General features: G+C 37.6%; 1 protein-coding gene across 4 annotated transcripts in view; it reads left to right on the forward strand.

Moving 5' to 3' along the window:
- LOC131057368 (carboxyl-terminal-processing peptidase 2, chloroplastic) overlaps positions 1-25412 on the forward strand; it is a 103904-nt gene that overhangs the window by 77269 nt on the left and 1223 nt on the right. The window lies entirely within an intron of this gene.

Genomic DNA, 25412 nt, shown 5'->3' on the forward strand with positions numbered 1-25412 from the left:
TAACAATCATTGAGGTCTCGCTGCCTACAAGGTACTGCCTGGACTTGGCCAATGCATGCATGATGGCCAACATTTCATTGTCATAGATACTAAAACTCCTCTCAGGTCCTTTGAGCTTCTTGCTCTCAAACGCAATAGTGCTTATCTTGCATAAGCACAACACCAATACCCTCTCTAGAGTCGTCACCTTGTAGCTCAAAGGGCTTTGTGAAGTCAGGTAATGCAAGGACTAGGCAAGTAGTCATCAAATGTTTAAATTTTTCAAAACACTCATGTGCCTCAGAAGTCCAAATAAACACCCCATTCATCAAATCTGTAAGTGGGGTTGCATGACGTGAATGGCCACTAACAAATCTGCAATCGAAGCCACACGATCCTAGGAAACCACATAGTTGTGTAAGGTTCTCAGGAGTAGGCCAATCTACAATAGCTCAGATCTTGTCAGGATCCATCCACACACCCTCGACATTGATAATGTGACCTAAGTACATCAACTCTGTCATTCCTAAATCACGTTTGGATTCCTTGGCATAAAAGGACTCCCTGTCAAGAATTCCCAATACTGTATCCAAATGACCAAGGTGATCCTCCCATGTGCTGCTGTATACCAAAATATCATCGAATAAGACTAGCACAAACCTCCTTAGTTGTGACTGAAAAACCCTGTTCATAGTGGACTGAAACGTGGCAGGAGCGTTGGTTAGCCTAGATGGCATAACCACAAACTCGTAGTGTCCACAATGACATCTAAATGCTGTCTTCTCAATGTCTTGCTCTCTGACCTTGATCTGATGATAACCAGATCTCAAATCTATCTTTGAAAAGAAGCAAGCACCATGAAGCTCGTCAATCAGCTCGTCGATCCGTGGTATGGTGTACCTATTCTTAATGGTCCTCTTATTCAGGACCCTGTAGTCAATGTAGATACAAAGGGTTCCATCTTTTTTCTTCACCAACACTACTGATGAAGCAAATGGTGACTTATTTGGCCTAATGTGACCCATGGCAAGCAGCTCCGTAATTGTTTTTTCAATCTCATCTTTCAACCACTTTGGGTGCTTGTATGGAGTGATCATTACAGGTTTCGCATCGTCTTCTAACTCTATGATGTGATCACTGCCCCTGTTAGAAGACCTACCTGGTGGAATATCATTGAAGACCTTCCCGTGTTTAATCGTCAATGCCTGTATGTCAAGATGATAAACTGGCTTTTGCTGCCCCTCCTGTGATGGCATCATCATACACTCTGCTGCCCACTCAACCCCGTCATGGCATATGAGTCTCTCCATTCTTTTGAAAGATATTATCTTGAAATTACTATCTTTGATTGCCTTCAACACATGAGTCTTCCCATTAACCTTAAATTTCATCTCCATCTCATGAAGGTCCAGGGTAAACTTACCTATGTCATGTAGCCATCTCATTCCCAAAACTACATCTGCGTCACCCATACTCACCACATAGAAATCTGCCTTAAACTCATAGTTATTTAGGTGCAAAGGGAGACCTGTAATCATCTTGTCACACTTGAGAGTGTAACCATCTGCACCTCTCACCCTAATACCTCCAAATTCCTCAGTCTATATCCTACGCCTCTCAACCAATCTAGCATTGATGAAATTATGAGTGGCACCTATATCCAATAAGGTGATGACCTTTTGACCAGCCAACACCCCATGCATCCTGAACAAACCCTCTTGCTGAATGGTACTGAGACGTGCCTCCTGTAGTTTTGCTTCGTCTTCATGCACACTCAATTTCTCTAACTTTTCAGGCTCATTTACATTCTTTTCAGGCTCAGAATCCTCATGATCAGATTGCTGGTCTGAATTTTCAGATTCAGATCCCTCATAAAAAGCCCACATAACACGGTTTGCCTTGCCCTTAGGCCTCAAGGGATAGTCATGATTAAAATCATAGGGGCCCTTACAATAAAAACACAACTTTTTCTTCCGCATATCATTGAGTGTTTCGCGATCAAGAGGTGCTGTAACTTTTCCTTTTTGGTCGTCCTTAGATTTTGATTTTCCTTGTTTCTTAGGGAAGAGCTTGCTTTCCTTTGATGAAGAGAGGACCCCTTTGACGCAATCTGTTGTGCGGAGCTGCATGTTCCATACTTCTTGCCTTCCTCATTGCCTCCTGTAATGATGGTGGGTCAAAAGCCTTGATCCATCCCCTCAAAGGTTCCAAAAGGACCTCCACAAATAGCAGTACTAATCTCTGCTCAGAGATGTCGTAAACCATGACTGAAAGCCTTTGAAAGTCTGCAATATAATTGTCTAGACTCCCAACCTGTTTAAGCTGAGCAAGGTCCCTGAAATATGATTCTAGATCCTTCTTATCAAAGTGGTCAACCAACCGATCAGCAAACTCCTGATATGAAGTAATGAGGTTATGCTGCAACGTAATCATCTTATTGTGCCACCAATCATGAGCCACTCCATCTAAATGCAAGGCGGCAAATCTGATTGCATTTCCCTCTGTCATAGGTCGTAAATTGAAGTATGTGTCCAACTTGTGTATCCATGACCGTGTTGTAACCTTCCCACTACCATCAAACAGTGGTAAAGTGAGTTTGCTGGAAGCATACTCAAGGTCCCTATTTTGATTCCTTGGTCTCTTGTCCTGTATAGCTCTAGCGTGCTCCCTCCTTTGAATCACATAGCGGTCAAAGCTCATATGCTCATTAACCTCAGGGGGTAGTAAACTCCACTCTCCATGTGCTGCCATAACATTATCAGCAAATATAATATCTTCATTTCCCCCTTCCTCCTGTTCATTCCTCAAGACGGGCTGTGTAGGCCTGTCGATGGTACGAGTAGGTGCTCTATGTACTCTGGGAGACCCAATTGCACTCCTATTATCACCATGATCATGATTTTGTCCCCTAGGATTGTTCATCTGTTGTATTGCTGCGGTCAATTGCTGCAATGCATTAGCTACCTGCTTCTGTGTGGTCGGTATACCCCTCAAAGTATCCCTTACTTCTCTAGCATCATCATGTGGTGGACTGTTTCCTCTTGTATCTCCCATATTTGCACCTTGTTCAGAACTCCTTGAAGAAGTTCCCTGTGTACCTTATAATCCTGATACTGTTTTTCCTTCCGATTCTGGTGGTGGCTGCCAAGTCTTACGGTATTCCCTCTGATAGTACCTTCTTTCCCTATCATTGGGTTGCATTAACAATGTGATCTGACCCAAAGGATGGCAGGAACCCGCTCTGATACCACTGTAGAAACTCTTGTTTTTCCACTGATGAAAGTTTTTGTTTTGCAAATGCGGTGTTTTGAAATGTATTGTTTTGTTTTCTAGGGTTTTTATATGTGATTGATCCAGGCAGAAAATTAATCTTGAAACCAGCAATGACTGAAAATGAACAGCAGCAAATAACAATTAACTTATTCAATTATTGGCAATTAACTTCATATTACATCATACCCGGAAGATTGGAGCATTAATTGCTTGTATTTTCAGAATATGGCAGCTGCTGTAGGGTGTATGGCCAGCATAGGGAATGGTATAATTGCCTTGGAAGGAGAGCTTCCTGTCCTCTAATGATGCGTCTGACCTTCTAACACCCCAACGCCGCTTCAATGATTTTTTTCAGAATTTATTGTGGGTTCCAAGGCCAAAATCACCCTCTCTTGGGACTAGAGCTTACTCGGAGCCGTCGGTAATCAATGCAACTGTACGGCTGCCTTGAATTTGATGCCAAAATGTGAGAGAAGTGGCCTGCACTAAATCGTCCCTCCAATCTGCAGATGTGTCCCTGTAATCAGCACAAATACCTTCGAATTCTTGTTCAATTTGCTCAACCAGAACTTTTGAATGAAGCTTCCTCTAGACCCCACAATTCAGTAGATATTTCACCACTTCAATGCAGCTGCACACTGAAGATTTGCACGTTCTCCAATGGCGGATTGCTTGCTGAAACCCTTGGTGTCTGCTTGCAGAGAGATATCATGAAAGAAATATGCACAATAGAATGGTTCGAGTTTTCCAAGGCAAGCATTTATACTTTCCCACTAAGGGGTCGATTTCTCCCAATTAATGCATTTAATAACATTTAAATGTTATTACTTGCATCTCAAATATTTTTACTTTAAATACCTTGGGATAAGCGCTCAACATAATTAATCATTTGGCCCCCTTTTCAATGATGAGTTGACCGTTCATCATAAAGTTGAGCTATAACATTATAATGACTCCTTTTATTATTTAATTATAATATGGGCCATTATAACAATAATATCTCCATAAATACTTAACATCTCGCATTGCCGTCTGAAATGGGAGCGAACATTGCAAATCCCCATGTGACCAAATGCTCAACTAAGAATAGAAAGGGGTCCTTCTCGATGACTACTGACTTACTATAAATAGTAAGTATAGCAAATGAAGCCAAATGAGAACCAGATCGGAGCGTACTGAGCCCTGGAGAAGATGCAACCCCTAGAAGACCCTCTATCCAACACATTAGCCTACGAGGGTCAGCATGATAGGCTAAACTTACTAAATATCTGATGTCAACTCGAAGGGGACATCCCAAGAACACTGTCTGATTCGTTCTATAATCAGTTAAAGGAAAACAATGCAGCTTAACAAAGAATACATTACTCAATCTCAAAACAAAGGATTGGAGCTCAACATCGCAATCAACTTAACCGCAATGTGTTGTCCATATTTTTGTATTCACAAAAATAGACAACCCCTTTAAATTTTTTGTAAAAAAATGAAAACTTTACTCTAAGGCATGCTTCCCGAGGCATAATTTTGCTTCGCCCTTGGAGTGGCTTAATTCTTAGTCCATCCTCGATCCACATTTCAAATTTCATCGCATTCTGAGTTCGTTTGCTATGTTGTTTCTTCAATTTTGGGTTTTTTCTTCCTGACTGCAGGTGGAAAATGTTCCTTTGATTACAAGTTTTATATTTCTCTTGTTTTAGTGTTGTAGGGAAATTTTAAAACAATTACAAGTGCACTTTATTTAAAACTTGTAACTTACTTTTTATTTCCCCCTTTCTTTTTTTGTCTTTTAAGTTGTAGGAACTTTTTGGACAAATTACAAGTGGATTTAAAATTATAAGTGAAAAAGAACTTGTAATTTCTTTCAAAAGTTCCTACTTAAGTGATTTTGAGATGTAATAGGGATTTTATTTCCCTATTACATGTTTTAATGTTTTTAGTCACTTGTAAAGGGAATTTTATTTCCCTATGGCAAGTTCTTTTTTTTTTAAGTAAGTCATTAAAACTTGTAAAGGGGATTTTATTTCCCTATTACAAGTTATTTTGACATGTCTTCTTGTTCTTTTCTCTCACAAACCCGATTTTGCCTTATGAGTTTAAAAGTGAAGCAAATTAAAACTTGTAAAGGGGATTTGAAAACCCGATTTCATGCCTTTTCCTTGTATTTTAAACTTACTCCTTCTCTCCAAGAACCCGACTTGGTTTTTCTCCAAGAGGTTCGAATTTTAGAGGAATTGCAAACCGATTTTTGTGGGAGAATGCATTCATAAAGGAGGCGTGGTGATTCTTATCCCTCTTTTGCTGGTTTATGTGCCACACATTTCCCTTTTTTGCTGGTTTTGGAGCCACGTTTTTCCCCTTCATGACCGTTTTTGCAGCTTTTAAGGAGTCGTTTTGGTCTCATTAACTTAAACGTTTCTTCTCCTTGCTTCAACACGTGGTCTTCTAGGCGATTTGACTCATTCCTCCTCCTTGAATGCCGTTTTTTGGTGATTTTTGTTGAAATCCGAGTTTGTTAAAAACGTGGCTAGGGTTTCAACGTTTTGGTTTTGCCTTCTATTTAAGGAGCTGATTGTTTCTTTCAAAGTTATTCCATCTCTTTGGAGGGCATCTTGATCAAGCAAGGTATGTTTTGTTTTTAATTTTGTCTTTATTTTATTTTTGTTGTTTAGAAATTCCTTGATTGATCATGATAGTTGTTTGTTTTGTTTTTGTTTCAATTTGGGTTTGAGAGAGATCTTCCCATTTCTAACCAAGTCTTGAATGTAATTTAAGAATTGCATTGTCTTTCCCCTTCCATTTTTCCCTCTTTACTTGCCTACGAGTTTTTAAAATTTGATTGCAAGTAAGATGAAAAAGTGAGTTTTTCCCCTTTGGCTGAAAAGACTTCATCATCTTTTGCCAAAAGTTCAAGTTTCAAAGTAGTAAAAGACCTGTCTTTCCCATTTCGGGTTTTAAAGACCTGATTACAAGTGAAGGTTTTTCCCTTTCCCTTGAGGTTAAAATGAAGATGATCATCCAAAATTCTTTCGTTATTCATCTGCATTCATTACCCTTGTTCACACTTTCCATTCCCATTATCTTTTCCATGTCAAAATTCCATTTTTCACACATCCTTCCATTTTTCTTATTACAAGTATACTTGCATTCGGGTTTTACAAACCCAATTGCGAATATGTTCTACACCACTTGCATACTTGTAACACATCTCCCAAGATCCGAAATTGACCAAAAGCCAAGTTTCAAGTATTCCTATTTATTCACCATTTCCCTCTTAAAAGGGATAGAGTTTTTTCCCATTGAAAAGAAGAGATATGTTTGATTCGGCTGATGTTGATGTTGCTTTGACACTTCTAGATCTTCGTCACAGCGCGCCAGGTTCTTGTTCAATGACTGATTTATCGTCATCTTCCTCTCAAAAGAAGATGAAATATAAATATGATAAGTACCAAAATGAGATCTCTCCATCCCAAGTTTCCACTCCCATGAGTACATCAAAGATATGGAAATAGAGCATGTTGACATGTCAGAATTCGTTAACGGGTGGAGGATCCCAAGGATAGCAATATGTAGTGCCTGTTGGACAGCCACATTCATCATGCTTCTTCCTTTCCAGTGGCTGCCCTAGAACTTGAGTTCCTTCTTGCTTGTGCCAATCATTTTGACAAAGAGACAAGAGCTATCAGGAATGATGATGGGGAAGTGATAATCCGTCTTGATGCAGACACTATTGTGAAGGTTTTCACCACCAACCCCTGTGTACATAGAGATCTCCAAAGATAGTGTAGCTGAGTACTATGCTTCAAGAGAAAAAGATTGCAAACACCATATCAATAGATGGATCTGTGAGCCATTGGCTGCTTTTACAAGGTGGGCAAAGTTGTACCGTAGTGATTTCAATTGGGAAATCGGAGACAATCATTCTTCTCAGCAGGATGATGGGTTTGGAACATTCTAATATTTTTGAACCATGGATGTATAAGTTCATCATGCTCATAAGGCAGTCTCAACACATCTCTTGGGGCGAAATCATCAGTGATACCCTTTGTGAACAACTTGTAGCAGTTCCTTCCACTATGACGTTCTACATGAATTCATATTTGGTGTATATAGCAGCATCACTCAGACACTTCCTCGGTCTTTCTACCAAGGGTGATCACTCGCTTATACCAGTGTGGGATTACTATGACCAATTGCCTTTGAGACCCAGCAGATTGCACTTCGGGAGGGTCCAGGATGCCTTCTTTGGTCATTATATGTGCTTGTTTGATAAGACATTGAAAAACATAAGAGTGTTAGTTGCCACATGGGAGAAGGTGAATGAATATGGCTGGTTATTCCTTCAATTCCCAACTTTCACTTACATGAGAGTTGAATGTTATAGCGGCCAGCCATATATTCTTCCTAGATATCCAACTAATAAGATCATTCTTATGGAGTTGGGAAGACAGATCATAGCTGTTCATGCACATCAATCTGTTAAGCATAAGGTTGGAATGAGAATTTCTACAAATAACCCATTGAAAATTGGCCATTATTCCCTCATTACATCGACCAAAGCCAAGGCCATGGAGATCGAAATGCAGGAAATAAAGCTCAAAAGATTCAAGCCAAGAGTAGATTTTTATTACCAAGGCATGAAGGAGAAGATCAAAAAGTCCTTCACGCATGTGCATTGGATAGAAGACATTTGGGTTGATCTCCGTACAGAAAAGGAGGTTCGTAAGATGGATTATTGCAGACTCACCCTTGAGCAGATTGTTGACCTGAACTTGGTAAACATTCCTAAGAGAGTTGATGAAGCACCACTTCCATCAATTCAATGGTCACATAAGGAATGTACTTCCATTCTTGATAGATTTCAGCCTATCTTAGCCAATACCAATACTTGGCTCAAGGGTAACAGTGTTAGACTCATCAAGATCAAGATTGGAAAAGAAGATGATTCTACAGGACCTGTCGAACTCAAGTTTGAAATCAAAGTAGACAACAAGGAAGGTGCATCATCTTCGAGCACGAGAATCAAGTTGAGGGTTAGCAGAGCAATGGTACTTCCTCATGAAGAAGTGACAGTTGGAGGGATAGAAAAGCCTCAGCTTCATATTCATGTAAATTGATGGTGAAGATCTAGAGGAGGAACTACAATTAGATAATGCTCCCGAGTCACCCATTTCGGAGTCACCTCATGAAGTTCCCCCTCAGATTCCTTTAGAATTACCTATGTAGTCTCAAATTTGTAATTTCAGTATTGTAGTTTTCTTGTTGACAAGCTTACTTGTAAAAGCAATTTTGTAAATTGCAAGCTAAGTCATAACTTGCATTTTTGTAATTACAAGTCAAATTAGAATAGGACTTGTAATTTTGAATAAGTCTTAGTAGTTGAATAAGTCATGGTGGTTGAGAGAATTTCTCAAGTTAGTTGACATCCTCCCACCTTTTTCTCAAGACTCCTCTCCTATAAATACTTGAGGGGGTCTATTGTAATCTTTATCTTTTGAAAAGGAAGCAAGTAAACTCTACTAAAATTTATAGCAAGAAAGACTTTGTGCTTTTTAAATGTAAATTGAAGTTGAAAGAAATAGAAGAAGATTGCTCAAGGATTGAGACTTTATGCTAAATATCTTGAGCGTGTTCAATATTATCTTTCTTGCTAGTGTTTCTATAAGAGCTTAATCAAATTTGATTTGCAGACTTTGTGTTGCAAGTATTGGAGACTAATATCAGTTACAGTAGATATTTTGTTGAGAGAAGCTGTAGGACTTTGTGTCTACACTTGTTCTTGAGAGAAAGTAGAAGTAGATTCTGTGATAAGAAATAGTTGGGAGACTTTGAGCTCACACTGGTTCTTGTTGTTTTATGTAGAGAAGAATAAGATATTTTAGACTTTGTGCTGCCATACTTTGTTCTTGTTATCATTAATATAGAAAATGGTAGATAGGATTTCACATATTCAAGACTTTGAGCTTAATATTGCTGTCCCGTCTCGAAGGAAGTGACGAAAGTCTTTGTTCTTTCAGGAAACTTCATTTCCTTTCTCTCACTTTGTTTTATAAGTTGTTACTGCTGTTATTTTCAATTGCTATCACTTTTCTGTGAAGAGAAAAGGATATAGTTTTTCTTAAAGGAAGAAGAAAAAACTGTTGTCTCATCTGTTTTTAGTTTAAAAATAGTTTATAGGTAGGGGGAGCCTTGGCTTAATTAGGAGAGTATCATACTCACACGCTGTGGCTGAAACCACAATTTTGTACATTCCCCAGGTGTACAAAATTTTCAACCAACAGTTTTTTGGCGACTCTGCTGGGGAATCGAACGCATTCAAGGGCCTCACGCTTTCATTTGAAGTCTAGTGTCTTACCCATTTTTTAGAATATCTTTGTTTGGGTTTTTCTTATTTCTCTAAGCTGGAAGGAATTCGTTTCTACATTCGTCGTAAGAAGGGTGAAAGTTCTCAAGAAATATCTCTTGGTGAACAAGCCAGGTTTCAATTGCTCACTAGTACATCCTCCCTTTCACGAACCACAAGCTATTCGCCATCCAAGAAAAAGAAGTTTGTCCCAAGTGAAAATTCTCCTTTCTTTTTCAAACCGTTGATATTTTCCTCTTCTAGCGTGGTTGGTAATGTTCGTCCTCCTCTTGTTGGTCCTTGGGGGGGCAGCCTTTGGTCCTTTGGCTTTAACACCACCGCTTCATCCTCTTCCACAAGGATCCCGCAAAAATCTTCCTAAATTTATGGAGATGGCAAGTAGCATCCCGATGAACATATCAAGTCTTTTTACATGGCTTGTGGTGTTCTTGGAGTAGAACATCAAGATGTTGTTGTCCGGCTGTTCGTGGAAACACTTTAGGGTATTGCAGCTGATTGGTTTTATAACCTTACTACTGGTTCAATCGTATCATGGGCTTCATTGAAAGATAAGTTTGAGGAACGTTTCAAGCCCACAAAAGATGAGCATGCCTTGCTAGCTCAATTGACACAAATGAAGAAGGACACGCATGAAGGCATAAGTGAATTCATTGCTAAGTTTAATAAACTTGCAAACAAAATTCCTACAAATTCTCAGCCTACTCCTGAGAACCTCAAGTGTTTCTTCATAAACACTCAGCTTCCTGAGGTTAGTTTCTTCTGAGAAGAGCTTCTCCAACGGACCTAGCTGCTACTCAGACAATGGCCACTGAGATTGAAGATGATTTGATCTTGGCTAGTAAAATCAAAAGACTCTAATCAGTCTAAGGGAATTCATCTTTTGAAGTGTCTACCTCAGGCACTACAGAGCCTATGGTGCAAAAGTTGGCAAATGAAATCATTTCTTTGAAGAAACAAATTTCCCAAAATTCGTTTGCTGCACCATATAAGGATATTCCAAGGCGGACATATCCTAATTCTACATCCGGTTATGCTGCTAAAAATCAGTTGAAGTTGCCTCCTTTGCCTGAGAGGCTTGCTCTTGAACCACCACCACAAAATGCAATAGTTCGATATTATGAAGCTGATCCAAATGATTCGTCATTTGATTATCAACCCGAAGAAGTTGCTTTTCTCCATCCTGAAAAAGAAGTGGTTGGTGACTCTACTATAAGGTACATGCATTATGATGACTCAACAACTGCCGAAAAGAAGTCATAGTCATGCATATGTTGTTATGACACGATCCCAGACAAGGTTGGCTCAACAAGAAGAAGCAGCAAAAGTGGTAGGTGATGTTCATTCGCCTGTTACTATTGCTAAAAGAGGAACACTGCTGCCTACTCTTCCTACGAACACAACAAAGAATCAAGTGATCATAATCCTCCTATTATTCCTTCCAATGAGCCTAAGATCAGTGTGCCTAGCCTTAAATCTCAGTCAAACAATGTTGATCCGTCTCTAGCTGGTTCATTTCAAGCTTTTGATATTATTGACCATGCTAGGAAAATGAAGATTCAAATGTCTAAAGTTGAATATTTACAAGCTAATTCTGATCAATTTGATAGGTTAGCTAGCTTTATTAAGAGTAAGGACACTCATCCTATACTTGAAAATACTATTCCTCAAGAACCCAAGAATTTGCCCAATCATCTAGTGACCATCCCATCTGCTGTCCTAGGAAAGATAGAACCTTTTTATATTTCCTTGCTAATTAATGGTTTTCAGCTGAGCAATTGTGTCTTGGATTCTCGTGCCTTTGATAATGTCATGCTTGCTAAGGTAGCTCAATCCTTAGGGCTGACCTTGACCAATACTTTTGGTCATTGTTACTCCATGGAGAACAAACAAGTGCCTCTTATTGGGCAAATCAAAGATGCTCAATTTGCATTTGCAGCTTTTCCAACAAAGAAAATAAAGATGACTGTCTTGGTAGCTGATGTTTCTGCCTCTTATGGAATGTTGCTTGGCCGTAACTTCTGCAAGGACGTAGGCGGTGAGCTTAATATGGATATGACTGAAGCCAGGATACCTGTTTAAGGTGTTGTGCAGAAATTAGTTCCTGAAAAGATCAAATATACCGTTGTTAAGTCAAATGATCCCCATGCCCAAATTCTTTTTGAATCTGTTGGTTTTGGGAATTATTATCTCCATATAGATGAAGTCTCTAAATTTGCTGAAGATAAGCAGTGGTTCCGATGCCTCGCTACTTTCAGCCAGTGAAAGGTTTGCCGATGTTGAAGAAGATCAAGCGTCAAAAGTAGGTTCTTCCGATTCATACATTATGGTGGAAGATGCTTCATCTTTTGTTGCTGATGAAAATACTCAACTACTTGTTCAAGAAGGAAAATTTCAGTCTTCTCCTATTAAAGAAGAAATTTCATCTTCTTCTATTGATAAAGATGATACTTTTTCTTTTCATAATGCACCCGTCCTTGATGAGGGTAGTACTAGCCACTCTGATGACACCAGTAGTTCAAATGACGTCTGGACTCTTGAGTTTGATGGTAGCTGTGCTGCAAATGGACCCGGAGTTGGTGTTGTGCTCATTTCTCCCAAGGGAGAGATCTTCCCTTATTCCTTTAAGTTGCAGTTCACTAATACCAACAATACGGCTGAATATGAGTCACTTTTGTTGGGTATGGATGTTGCTCACAAAAGAGGAATTAAGAATCTACATGCTCAAGGTGATGCAGAATTGGTGGTCTGTCAAGTCCGAAATATTTATCAGACAAGGATCGACCGGCTCAAGCATTCTCGGAATCTAGTATGTGATAATATTGAAAGTTATGATGCTTTCAGTGTTTCTGTTGTACCCCGTGAATTCAATGATAGAGCTGATTCTCTCGCAGTCTCACAGCTACTTTACTGATTCCACATCTTGATTTTGGTCAAGATAGATACACTATTGAGTTAATTTGCAGACCTAGTGTGCCTGACAATTGGGATCATTGGCAAATTTTCAATGATGATAAGCAGATTATAAATTTTTTTCAGATTGAAGACAATTTTAACAATCTGTATTTTGAAGAAAGCAACTCATCTTCTTCTTCCTCTTTAAATTCAATGTCAGATGCATTGTCTGAAGCAGATGATGAAATTCATCAATTAAAAGGAAATAGAATTCCAAAAGGACTGGTTTCTCTTAAGAAACTCTTTGATAAGCATGATCGCTTTATCAAGAAGGAACAACAAGAAAATTCAGAATCTTCTAGGGGATTTGAAAAGTACAATATTGGTTCAAAAAAAGATCCTAAATTTGTCAATATTGGCAATAATTGCACTCCAGAAGAGAAAGAGCAGTTCATTCAGCTTTTGCGTCAATACATGGATGTATTGGCTTATTCCTATGGTGACCTTAAATCTTTTCCTCCAAAGGAGATGTAACATGATATTCCTTTGAAGCTTGGCGTAACACCTTTCTGTCAAAAGCGGTGTCAATACAATCCAAAAATTTCAGATACAATCCACTCCGAGATTCAGAAAATGCTAAATGCTCGGATTATCTTTGCTATCCACCATTCAACGTGGGTAGCAAATATAGTTCCGGTGCGTAAGAAGAATGGAGAAATACGTATCTATGTAGATTTTCAAAACCTTAATTAGTTGTTGTTGAAAGATAATTATCCTCTGTTGATAATGGACTAGGTGTTGCAAACAGTGATAGGTGCCCAGATGATGTCCATGTTAGATGGATTTTCGGGGTATAACCAAATTGAGGTAAGGGAATCTGATCAACATAAAACTGCATTTACTACTCCTTTGGGTACTTTTGCGTACCGTAGGATGCCTTTTGGTTCAATCAATGCAGGACCTACCTTTTAAAGAGCCATGGATTTAGCCTTTCGTGGTATTTTGGGAAGGTATATTGTGGTATATCTTGATGATCTCACCGTTTTTTCAAAAGACCGTGAGAATCATCTTTTTCACTTGCAAGATGTATTAGAAAGATGCCGCAAGCACGACATTTCTCTTAATCCTAAGAAATTAGTCTTTGGAGTGACTGGGGGAAAGCTTCTTGGTCATGTTGTCTCCAAAGAAGGTATTAAGATCGACCCAGAAAGAGTGAAGTCAATTCAGTCTCTTTCTATGCCTGCCAGTAAGACAATTGTCCATTCTTTCTTTGGCAAAGTTAATTTTCTACGTCGGTTCATACTTGATTTTGTAGAAAAGACTAGTCATATTGTTGATATGATGAAAGGAAAAACCGTTTTTTCGTTGGAATTCGGAAGGAAATGCTGCATTCAATGAGATTAAGGAAGCCATTGCTCATGCACCTGTGCTGGTTTGTCCAAATTAAACCAAGGATTTTATCATGTACAATTATGCTTCTGAGCATACTCTGTCTGCCATTCTAATGCAGAAAAACTCAGAGGGAGTTGAATCTCCCATTGCTTTCATGAGCTATCCGTTGAAGGTTCATGAACTTAAATACTCCTTAGTTGAGAAGAATGCTTATGCTATAGTATTCTGAATTTTCATACCGTAGTTCTGGTTCCAGATATAGCAGTTAAATCAATCTTGACTCAGCAAGAGTTTGGTACGAAGAGAGGTAATTGGATTGCAAATATTCGGGAATATGATTTAGAGATTAAGCCTACCAAACTTGTTCGTGGTAAGGGTCTTTGTCAGCTTATAGCTGAAAATGGTTTTGATAATCAGGAAAATGATGATTCAGAAGATCTCCCTAGAGTTTGTTCGTCAATACAATTGACGAATGGTATTCAGATTTGGCCTATTTTCTGACTTATGGTGAATGTCCAGCACATTTACCATTTAAAGAAAAGAGGAATGTCATGCTCAAGTCTGCAAACTTTGTTCTTTAAGATAGCAGTTTGTACAAGTGAGCTATTGATGGAACTTTCCTTCGTTGTGTTAATAAGGCGCAACAAGTTAGATTGTTAGAATCTTTCCATAATCAGGCCCGTGGTGGGCATTTCTCCGCACCAGTAATTGCTCATAAGATTTTGCGAGATAAATATTATTGGCCAACATTGTTCCATGATGCTTTCAGATGGGTGCGAAAGTGTGTTCATTGTCAATAGTTTGTGGGCAAACAAAAGCTTTCAGCTTTGCCATTAAAACCTGTGATTGTTGAAGAACCTTTCCGGCAATGGGGTATTGATTTCATTGGTGTTATCAATCCTTCTTCAAGTGCAGGTCATTCATATGTTCTCACGACAACAGATTACTTCACCAAGTGGGTGGAGGTAGTACCAATGAAACATGCTACTTCTGAGGTGGTATGCAGATTTCTAAAGGAGAACATCATCTCCAGGTTTGGTGTTCCACACAAGATTGTGATTGATAATGTAGCCACATTCTCTTCTTTTGAGATAACACAATTTTGTTTTGAATATGGTATCTTATTGGCTCATTCATCTGACTATTATCCTCAGGGTAATGATCAGGCAGAATCAAGTAATAAGAACTTGATTACTATCATACGCAAGCTTGTTGAGGAAAATCAAAGGTCTTGGCATAAGGCTCTTTATGATGCTTTATGGGCAGACAAAATTACACCCAAAAGAGCTATTGGTATGTCACCATTTTAGCTTCTTTATGCAATAAATGTAGAAATACCCATCACTTTAGAACTTCCTGCTCTTAAATTGGCTAAAGTGATTGAAGATGAGACCTTTGAGAGTGCTTTAGACAAAAGAATCATGTATCTTTCCCAGCTGGAAGAGCAAAGGACACAAATGGTAGACCGAATTGCTCAGCATTAGAAACAAGTCAAAATCCTTTTTGACAAAAAAAGCTAAGCAAAGAGGATTTCGAGTTGGTGATCGTGTGTTGCTTTGGGATAAGCGCAAAGAACCTAAAGGCTTGCATGGTAAATTTGATTCTCTATGGTGTGGACCTTTCACCATTCACCGTGTTGGTGGAGAAGATAGCTTTATCTTGGCTTATCATGATGGTACACCATTTGTGCTGCCCTATAGTGGCCAGCACCTGAAGCATTACTTCGAATAAGGTTCGAGTTGAACTTTTGTAAATAATGTTCAAGTCTTTTTCTTAATTTTGTTTTTGTTTTTCGCTTTGATTGACTTTGTGGCCCAATGGATAAGGAGGAAGGCCCAATGGATAAGGAGGAAGGCACTTACAGATCTAGTTTCTATTCTTTCACAGTAAGTGAAATGAATTCCCTAGTCAAAGCTAGCTCTTGTCGGTATTTTTGTATTCACAAAAATAGACAACCTCTTTAAATTTTTTGTTAAAAAATGAAAATTTTACTCTAATGCATGCTTCCCGAGGCAAAATTTCCTTCACCCTTGGAGTGGCTTAATCCTTAGTGCATCCTAGATCCACATTTCAAATTCCATCGCATTCTGAGTTCGTTTGCTATGTTTTTTCTTCAATTTCGGGTTTTTCGTTTTGACTACGATTTCAAGTTTTATTTTTCTCGTCTTAGTGTTGTAGGGAAATTTTAAAACAATTACAAGTGCACTTTATTTAAAACTTGTAACTTACTTTTTATTTGCCCCTTTCTTTTTATGTCTTTTAAGTTGTAGGAACTGTTTGGACAAATTACAAGTGGATTTAAAATTATAAGTTAAAAAGAACTTGTAATCTCTTTCAAAAGTTCCTACTCAAGTAATTTTGAGATGTAATAGGGATTTTATTTCCCTATTACATGTTTTAATGTTTTTAGTTACTTGTAAAGGGAATTTTATTTCCCTATGGCAAGTTCTTTTTTTTAAGTTAAGTCATTAAAACTTGTAAAGGGGATTTTATTTCCCTATTACAAGTTATTTTGACATGTCTTCCTGTTCTTTTCTCTCACAAACCCTAAACCCTAAACCCTAAGCCATAATCAAAAGAGAGAGACATTAATAAAATATCCATCACATCAAAAGAATAAACTCAGACTAGGATATCTGACTACCTAACGAAACAAGGGTGACAAATTGACTCAGGGTTGACATCAGTAAGGTGAGACGGACCTTACTCTACCTAGGCCAAGATGCTCAAGATGTACGTCCAATTATCTGGACCCAAGACTAATTGGCAATGCTCATTTTTAATATTTGCAACCCTCTCCTTGATGATACTCTCTGTCCCTTCCGAGGGTAGGGCGCATCTTTTATCCACTTGTTTGCATGAAAGAAATTGGTTAGTCAAATCTTAACTAATAATAACTTTTAAAGATGAAATATTAATTATCAAATTATTCCTTTGATCAATTCCTACTCATTAAGAGTTTTTCATCCATATGAGGAAATGAATATTAAACCTCGATTATCCAATCATTGTAACTGTTAATTTTAGTGATCAAATTTAAGTAAACTCTGAAACCAACTTAAATGTAAACACATGAGACACAAAACACAATATACCCTGGGTAAACCTCCCTCTTGAAGGAAAAACCCAGCATCAAAGATACAGATCAAAACCCTTTAGTATGAGCAAATTACAATTACAATAAGGATTAGATTACTTATCTGATAAGACTCCCAATCTAGGGCAATGCTTTGTCAATATGAATTCTTTTATGTGTAGACCCTAATCTAAAGATGCATAGGCACGGTTTCGACTGTAAGGTAGATGATTGTCACAGCTTGATATCACCCAACAAATCTACCAATAAGTCTGCTACCTGAAGATGCACAAATCCGAACTGGAATGGAGCTTGACATGCACAATATTTAGAACATATGTGAAAGAGATCTACAGCCTGGTCTGGCATACAAATTCGCCCAGCTGTTATGAAGCAATTCGTTGATTTTGTGAAGACCAATTTGCTAAAGAAGAGCAGAGAGGATATTTGCTAGGGCAGAATATTTGATTGCTAGGAATGATTGATTGAATGTATATCCTTGATTGCCATGATTGAATCCTCTTACATAGGTCGACCTAGCCTCATTAGGCCGACTTTCTTCATATTATTTTCCTTTTGACAAGTTTGGCACCCAAATCAAGTTACATTTTCCAATTGGGCCCAACCCAATAATTTCATTACAGGTTATATAAATAATTGCATATCACACGTTTCATTTGGGGTTGGACTCAATTACAAGTTACATTATGAGTCTCCCTTACATTTAACTTAATCACAAGTTACATGGTGTGATTTTGGGCCCAGCCCAATAGTAATTTAATCGCACAAGTTTTACACCAAATTTGAATTGCATTTTTGCAACATTTAAATTTGAAACATAATCCGAGCTAGCTATAATTTCAACATTCCCTCTTAGCTAGGGAGGATTCAACCAACTATTCAAGTCGTAGTGTAGTCATGCATCATGGACTTTTCTATGAAATTCATCTTACATTGCCTGCAGAGGATGAGTGCACACTTGCAAGAAGAATATACAAATATATATCATGAACTTCATTCATGATATCCATCTTGCATTGCCCACAGAGGATGGATCCACCTTGCGTTGCCCGTAGAGGGTGAGAGGAGGTCTTACACCTCAAAACTTCTCTACTGAGAAGAATAACCTGCCACCTTGCTTTTCGCAGAGGGTTGTTCCACCTTGCATTGCCCACAAAGGGTGGAGGAGGTCTTTCACCTCAACCTTCTCCCAGAGAAGGATCCAATGTCACCTTGCATTGTCCGCACAGGGTGGAAGATGCAACTTAATGCATCATAGGACTGAGGCTCCCTCTCAGGCAAGGCTGTGTTCTCCACAATTCCAAGTCTCTTTTTGAAGCACACAAACTTCACTCGAACACGAGGCTTGGCGAGAACAACTACAATTTGCTCAGCAGTGCTGACATATTCAGCTGAATGGCACCTTTCTGTACCATATCATGAAGATAGTGATAATGAGTTTTCACATGTTTTGGCCTGTCATGAAACACAAGATTGACAAACATCTCAATACAATTCTAATTGTTACAATTAATGAGTGAGGGTTCCCAAGCTTGCCCAAACAACCTAGCAAGAAGCTTTGTGAAGCCACACTGCTTCACAATGTACTCAGCTTCAGCAGTGCTCAATGCAACTGAGGATTGATTCCTGGTGGCCCAAGAGATTAAAGCAGAACTCAAGTTGAAGCAAATTCCTGAAGTGTTCTAACACTTCCTGCCCAATCAGAATCTGGGTAGCCTTCTAGGGTGATGACAGTGTTGATTGGATATTTCAGTCTGTAGCCAACTGTTCCTGGCAAAGAACTCAGAATATGCTTGGCTGCAACAAGATGAACATGCTTTGGTTTGTTCATAAACTAGCTGATAACAAATGCATCAAGGATCCAATCAACTGTCTGTACTCTGATGGATCTGCAAAAATGAACTCAGTTTCTTCAAGTTAGTTTCCATAGGAGTAGACATAGGTTCGCAATCCATCATTCCAAATCTATTTAGTGTACTTCCTTGACTTAGAATAATTTCATTAGATCTTGCCATACTTCTAACCCTGGAAAGTAATGCATTAAGCCTAAGTCCTTCATTTCAAACTCTGAAGCTAATTCTTTCTTCATCATGTAGAGATGAGACTATTTTCACCAGTTAGAAATAAATCATCTAGAATTAGCATTTCACCGAAAAATACTTTTAAAGTAAAGGCTAGAATCAGCATCATTCTTGCAAGATCCTAAACTAATCAAATTCTTGTCAATCTTCTCATACCAAGCTCAAGAAGCTTGCTTGAGGCCGTAAAGAGCTTTTCTTTAATTTGCACACATGAGATTCTCTATTTTGAATCTCATAACCTTCTAGTTTTTCAGTATAGACAACATTAAGAAAACAATCTTTATATCCAATTTCCAGCCTGCAGCATTAGGTATAATGGTTCTAATATTAGTATATCTAGTAGCAAGAGCAAATGTTTCCTTGTAACTATGAGCTACACATCTAGCTTCATATTTTCTCAAAAACTTCCATATGGAACTCCCTCTTGATTCTTAATATAAAATTGTGGTAACCAAGTCTCATGAAGATTGCATAATATAAGAATCAATCAAGGAAGGCATCGAACATAAGTTACCATAAATCAAAGATGAGAAATGCCAATCTTTTCCTTACTTCACTTTTACAAAATGGACCCATAGCACAATCATTATGATCATGGCATGCCTTCAAATGAAGAAACCAAACTCCCTCTTAAGCTTGAAGGCATGGTAATTCAAGAATATCTTGAAGAGAAACATCAACATGATTAAATATCCAAATAGAATGAATTAACATGTAAAATAACTTATCTCTTTATTGACTAGACTTCCACCATTGACAACATATGCCAAGATTGCTTTAAAGGATATTGCCAGTCTATGATCAACTTCAATCATAGTGTAAAGCTACACAACATTCTTTAAATGTAAAATTGTTTTCCATAGTTGAATAACAGAGAGTTAGTTGTGCCTGATCATATCAGAAAACTAAGGCAAGTGTATGACTTCAAAAAACCTTAACATTTTACAAAATCCATAAGCAAGGTATATAAGCCAAATTGTCTTTCGAGCCAATGCGTAAAATCAGATATGAGTATCAACCACTCAAAAGGATACACATTGTAGTTGAGTACAAGCGTATGATCAAAAGACAACTTCAATAAGTTAGATACCTCATTCATCTTAGGTTTGATCATCAAGAGAATACTTCAAAAAATGTAATAGGCAGAGTATGCTCAAATTGAAGAGATAATATCACAATGAATATTATGTGAGGATAGTGAAAGCCATAACTGGAAATGCATTAGAGCTAAAGGCAATCCTCTACACGAGGAGCAGAGCAAGGTTATAATAAATGTATAACAAAGAACATGAGAGCTTTTATGAAGAGCTAAAGAGAACCAAGTGTTACTCAGTCCCAGTCCTACATGCCAACCTTATTATAGAACAGAGAATACAGTCCGTATGATGTTAGGAGACACACCGAGATAGTATGTAATGCTAGAGCAGCAAGACTATTAAGCATTTCAAGATTTAGATAGAATATGATGCATTAGTTGTATGCAACAAGTATCATCAGAAGAAGATAGTAAGGTCATCATTGGGCATAGATACTAAATAGGATGACTAAGGCATCTTACCTTTACATACCTACCACACCAATGATTAGAGGACACTATATGTTTTCAACTAAAGTTCCATATTTCTGAATCTCCTATAAATTTATTCATCTTTCAATCTTCCTATTTGTGCTTGCTGTTATATCCATCATAATACTCCTAGTTTTATATTTGAATACTGATGTTGAAATCTTAAGTGCCAAGGATGTATTTAGATCAATGCATCAATCCGGATAATTACATATTCATAGCAAACCACATCAAATAGGTTGAGAGATAAACATACTCAAAATAGAGAATAGGGCATAACCAAATACTAACTTCAATAATTCGAATTGGATTAGAACAAATTCTTAACACAAGAACAAAGCTCGAACTAGGGTGATTGTTACAAACCCTAGGAAGATAGTTATGCAGCTCTTAAAGGAATACTAAGATCTGAAAACAAGTGCACAAACCGACATATGAAAGCACCCTCAGATGAAGTAGTTAACAAGCAAGAGAACCTTGTGCACTAGTTAAGACACCAATAACAATAAGGCAATCAGATGCAAATCTCCAAACCAAGTGGACCCTACAATTGAGAATAGAGGACTGAGAACACCCGAAATCTTATTCTTGCTATCGTCCCATTGATGCCTTCAATTTGTCAAGCAGACATTGTTGTTGAACTCTCTGATTCACCGTAGACTTCTTCAACCCTAATCTGCAAAAGAATAAGTACATGTTCTTTCTTCAAGCTGTTAGGCCTTATAGAAGGAACCTGGCTATGATACCATGTTAATTTTAGTGATTAGATTAAGTAAACTCTGAAATTAACTTAAATGTAAACACACGAGACACAAAACACAATATACCCTGGGAAAACCTCCCTCTTGGAGGAAAAACCCAGCATCAAAGATCCAAATCAAAACCCTTTAGTATGAGCAAATTACAATTACAATAACGATCAGATCACTTATCTGATAAGACTCCCAATCTAGGGCAGTGCTTTGTCAATATGAATTCCTTTATGTGCAGACCCTAATCTAAAGATGCACAGGCAGGGTTTCGGCTGTAAGGTAGATGATTGTCACAGCTTGATATCACCCAACAAATTTGCCAATAAGTCTGCTACCTGAAGATGCACATATCCGAACTGGAATGGAGCTTGACATGCACAATATTTAGCACATATGTGAAGGAGATCTACAGCCTGGTCTGGCATACAAATTCGCCCAGCTGTTATGAAGCAATTCGTTGATTTTGTGAAGACCAATTTGCTAAAGAAGAGCATAGAGGATATTCGCTAGGGCAGAATATTTGATTGCTAGGAATGATTGATTGAATGTATATCTCTGATTGCCATGATTGAGTCTTGTAATCCTCTTACATAGGTCGGCCTAGCCTCATTAGGCCGACTTCTTCATATTATTTTCCTTTTGACAAGTTTGGCGCCCAAATCAAGTTACATTTTCCAATTGGGCCCAACCCAATAATTTGATTACAGGTTATATAAATAATTGCATATCACACGTTTCATTTGGGGCTGGACTCAATTACAAGTTACATTATGAGTCTCCCTTACATTTAACTTAATCACAAGTTACATGGTGTGATTTTGGGCCCAGCCCAATAGTAATTTAATCGCACAAGTTATACACCAAAATTGAATTGCATTTATGCAACATTTAAATTTGAAACATAATCCGAGCTAGCTATAATTTCAACAGTAACATCAGGTCACCTTGAACCATATATTAAAAACTCTATGATTGCTCATAGGACTCATGAGTAGTTGTGAGTGAAAATTGGGCTCACAAGAAAACTCAACCTTGAATTATTGCAAAAACTTGTGACTCCAGGCGAAAAATTGTGGAAACTTATCAAAAACTTGAATCAGTATTTGACTCACCTAAAAAAAACTAAATAAATGTGACACAATTTCATCATTTAACCTTCACATGCTTTAGATATTAACTATTGACAGTTTGACCATTTTAGATGTCATGACTGCAAGTTGTTTCAGTCTTTCAGGCATCATGAGGGTTTAAACTTACCATATCAGTCTTCAAATGCCATGAGGGGTATGTAAGTCAATGAATATGTGTGAGTTGTGACTGTGAATCGTCATACTAAGCTCTTACTAATATATTTCAAAGAAATACAAATATGTGTGTTTTGATAGTGAATGCCACTAGGTTTAAAAGGAAATACATTTGAAAAATTTGAAGTGAAATAAAGGGTGTCTCTTCTATTTTGTAATGTGAACATGTCATTAGTTATCATTGATTTACTTATGCCTATTAATAGCAAACAACCAACTGTTAGGAAAAAAAACATAATATGTCGAATGTTGCCTAGAAAGGGCAAAGTGGGTGGAAGCCTTATGTCATTACAGCAAGAGACTATTCAATGTTCATAAAATGGATGGAGGCAAAGCTGATAACTTAATTTATTAATATCATTGCTTTTTTAGGTGTACCTTATGACTTAACAAGTGAGCAGCCATTTTGATTTGTTAATGAAATATGATTACATTACTCAAGTCTGTAGTCAAATTCTAGTCGATATTATATCTTGAATAAATATAGAATTTAATGAAATGTGAATAGTACAAAATTTTGTAGAAGTCATTGAATCCTGATTAATATTCAATGTAACGGTATCATACATCAAATAATTTCTAGAAGTACCAATCATAAACAAGACTATGTGGGAAATGTTGTCATTGATGTCAAAGTGAATAGTCAAGATCGAATGCCAAGATTATAATTGATGTCAAAGGGAAATGAATATCACAATTACTTAATGTATGACAATGATAAGCCAGGTGTTACATACAATAACATTAATAGATTGAATGGCAAACCTCCAACTGATGACTGCTGATCCTAAATTCATCAAGAACCCTAAAGTAGATATTCCATTTTCAAAATCCCTTGCATAGCTTGAATGTTAATATCCAAATAGTTTGAAATCTATTAACCTTGAGTAATGAAGCCCAAAATTTTGAGTTCCATTCAGATATCAAAGAAGCCGCTTCGCTACTAGCCAGTGACTTTCTCTTGACTTTTGCATGAATTTAGAAAGAACACCATCAGCAAATGAAATGTTTGGTCTAGTTGTGGTTAAATAGATCAATCTTCCAATGAATTGTTTGTACTTAGTCACTTCTTCAAACCCTATAATTTGTCTGATGTCAATTTCAGATTTTGTTCCATGGGTGTGCTAAGTGATTTATAATCTACCATTCCAAATTTGCTCAAATTTTCACCAATATTCTTCTGTAGTGTGATGAAAATGTACTTGGATTTTTGAATCACTTCAATAGCCAAATACTAATAAAGATGACCCGAATTTATCCTTCCAAAACCTTTCAATAGTTTTCCTTTCACTTTTGTGGTGTATTTTTCATTATTGATTGTTATGAACAAAGCATCCTTATATACAACTAGGTATACAACTGTTTTGTCAACTTTCTTGACAGAAAGAGTTGCATCTTCAAATTCAATCTATTAAGTTTGCCATAAATTCTCCCAAGACGTATCCCAATGTTCTGTTGGTAGTATGTGAAAACGTACACAGGCTGGGGTATAATTCTACAATTTCTTTATGGGTTGAAATTAGGGCTTCACCGTTTCAGTTTAGGCCTATCATTCCTAGTTTCCATGGGCCATCCAATTATATCACCAATTTTTTAAGTCTTCCATGGATGGGAAAAATGACAGTGGAGAAGCCCTTTGAGAGAAACTTCATTGCATTGGGTTATAATCTCTCCAAGCCTCTCTTAAGCAATCTGCTACTGTTCTCATTGCCAGTGATAATCCTTCATACTTGCCTCTGAAAGCCCTAGATGCCAACATCTCTGGTTCTTTCTCTTTGATTTCCATGAATCATTCTGCCCTGTTGTTCCATAAGGTTTTTGATTTGTTCCTGATCCTGATTTTCTATTTACATTTTTACTTATGCATTGAGTTGTTCTTTTGGAAATTTTCACTCCCAAGCTCCCTGGCTATTGTTACTATCTCCCTGAGTCTTTTCATGCTTTTGAATCTTTCCATCACCCTTGCCCATCTTCCTTCTATGCCCTCATGATCTTGTTGTTATTTGCTCCTGTTTGTTCATTCTGCCGCTACTTACTTGCTGTCATGCCCTTTGCTCTTGTCTCCAATCCTCAGCCTTTTCTTTAGTCTTACCATATGCATGAACAATATCATAGTCTAACCCTCGTTCACTGTTAGAATTAGGCCAAATTTTAGTGGCTATACTCAATCAGTGACTGTTGTCAAATATTTTCCAAAGATTTTCATCATTTGAAAATGATGATTCACGTGAATTTTTGGAAATAGTTTCCTTTTCTTGTTGGAGAGGTGAGGTGGAAGAATTCACCAACATTTTAACCTCCAAGAACCTGGGAAAATAATTTAGGAATATCACCAAACTTATTTACTGAGATTTCAACATTGAAAAAAGTTACGACAGGATTTCTTAACTTCTAAAACTGCATGCTTCCTTAAAAATTTGTGTGGTTAAAAGAAACTAAGCATCATTGTTATGAGTGGCTGGTGCTTCAAGCTTATTCTCTTTACCATGGTCTAGAGGATACAGCCACTTAAAAGCTGTGCGAACCTGCACTTCGGAGCACCAATAATATTAAATAGCTGTGCAAAATTTAATTCTTTTTTTAAAAGTTGAGCCTATCCAACCCAATAACCGTCAATTTGTTGCCTGTTGCAGATAGACCTTCTTCCAATCTGTACATCACTTTTTTATAAGATAGCCTTAGTGTCACACATTGCCATAGGGCGTATTTATTTCTCC

Source organism: Cryptomeria japonica, chromosome 5, assembly GCF_030272615.1.
Source record: "Cryptomeria japonica chromosome 5, Sugi_1.0, whole genome shotgun sequence".
NCBI lineage: Eukaryota > Viridiplantae > Streptophyta > Pinopsida > Cupressales > Cupressaceae > Cryptomeria > Cryptomeria japonica.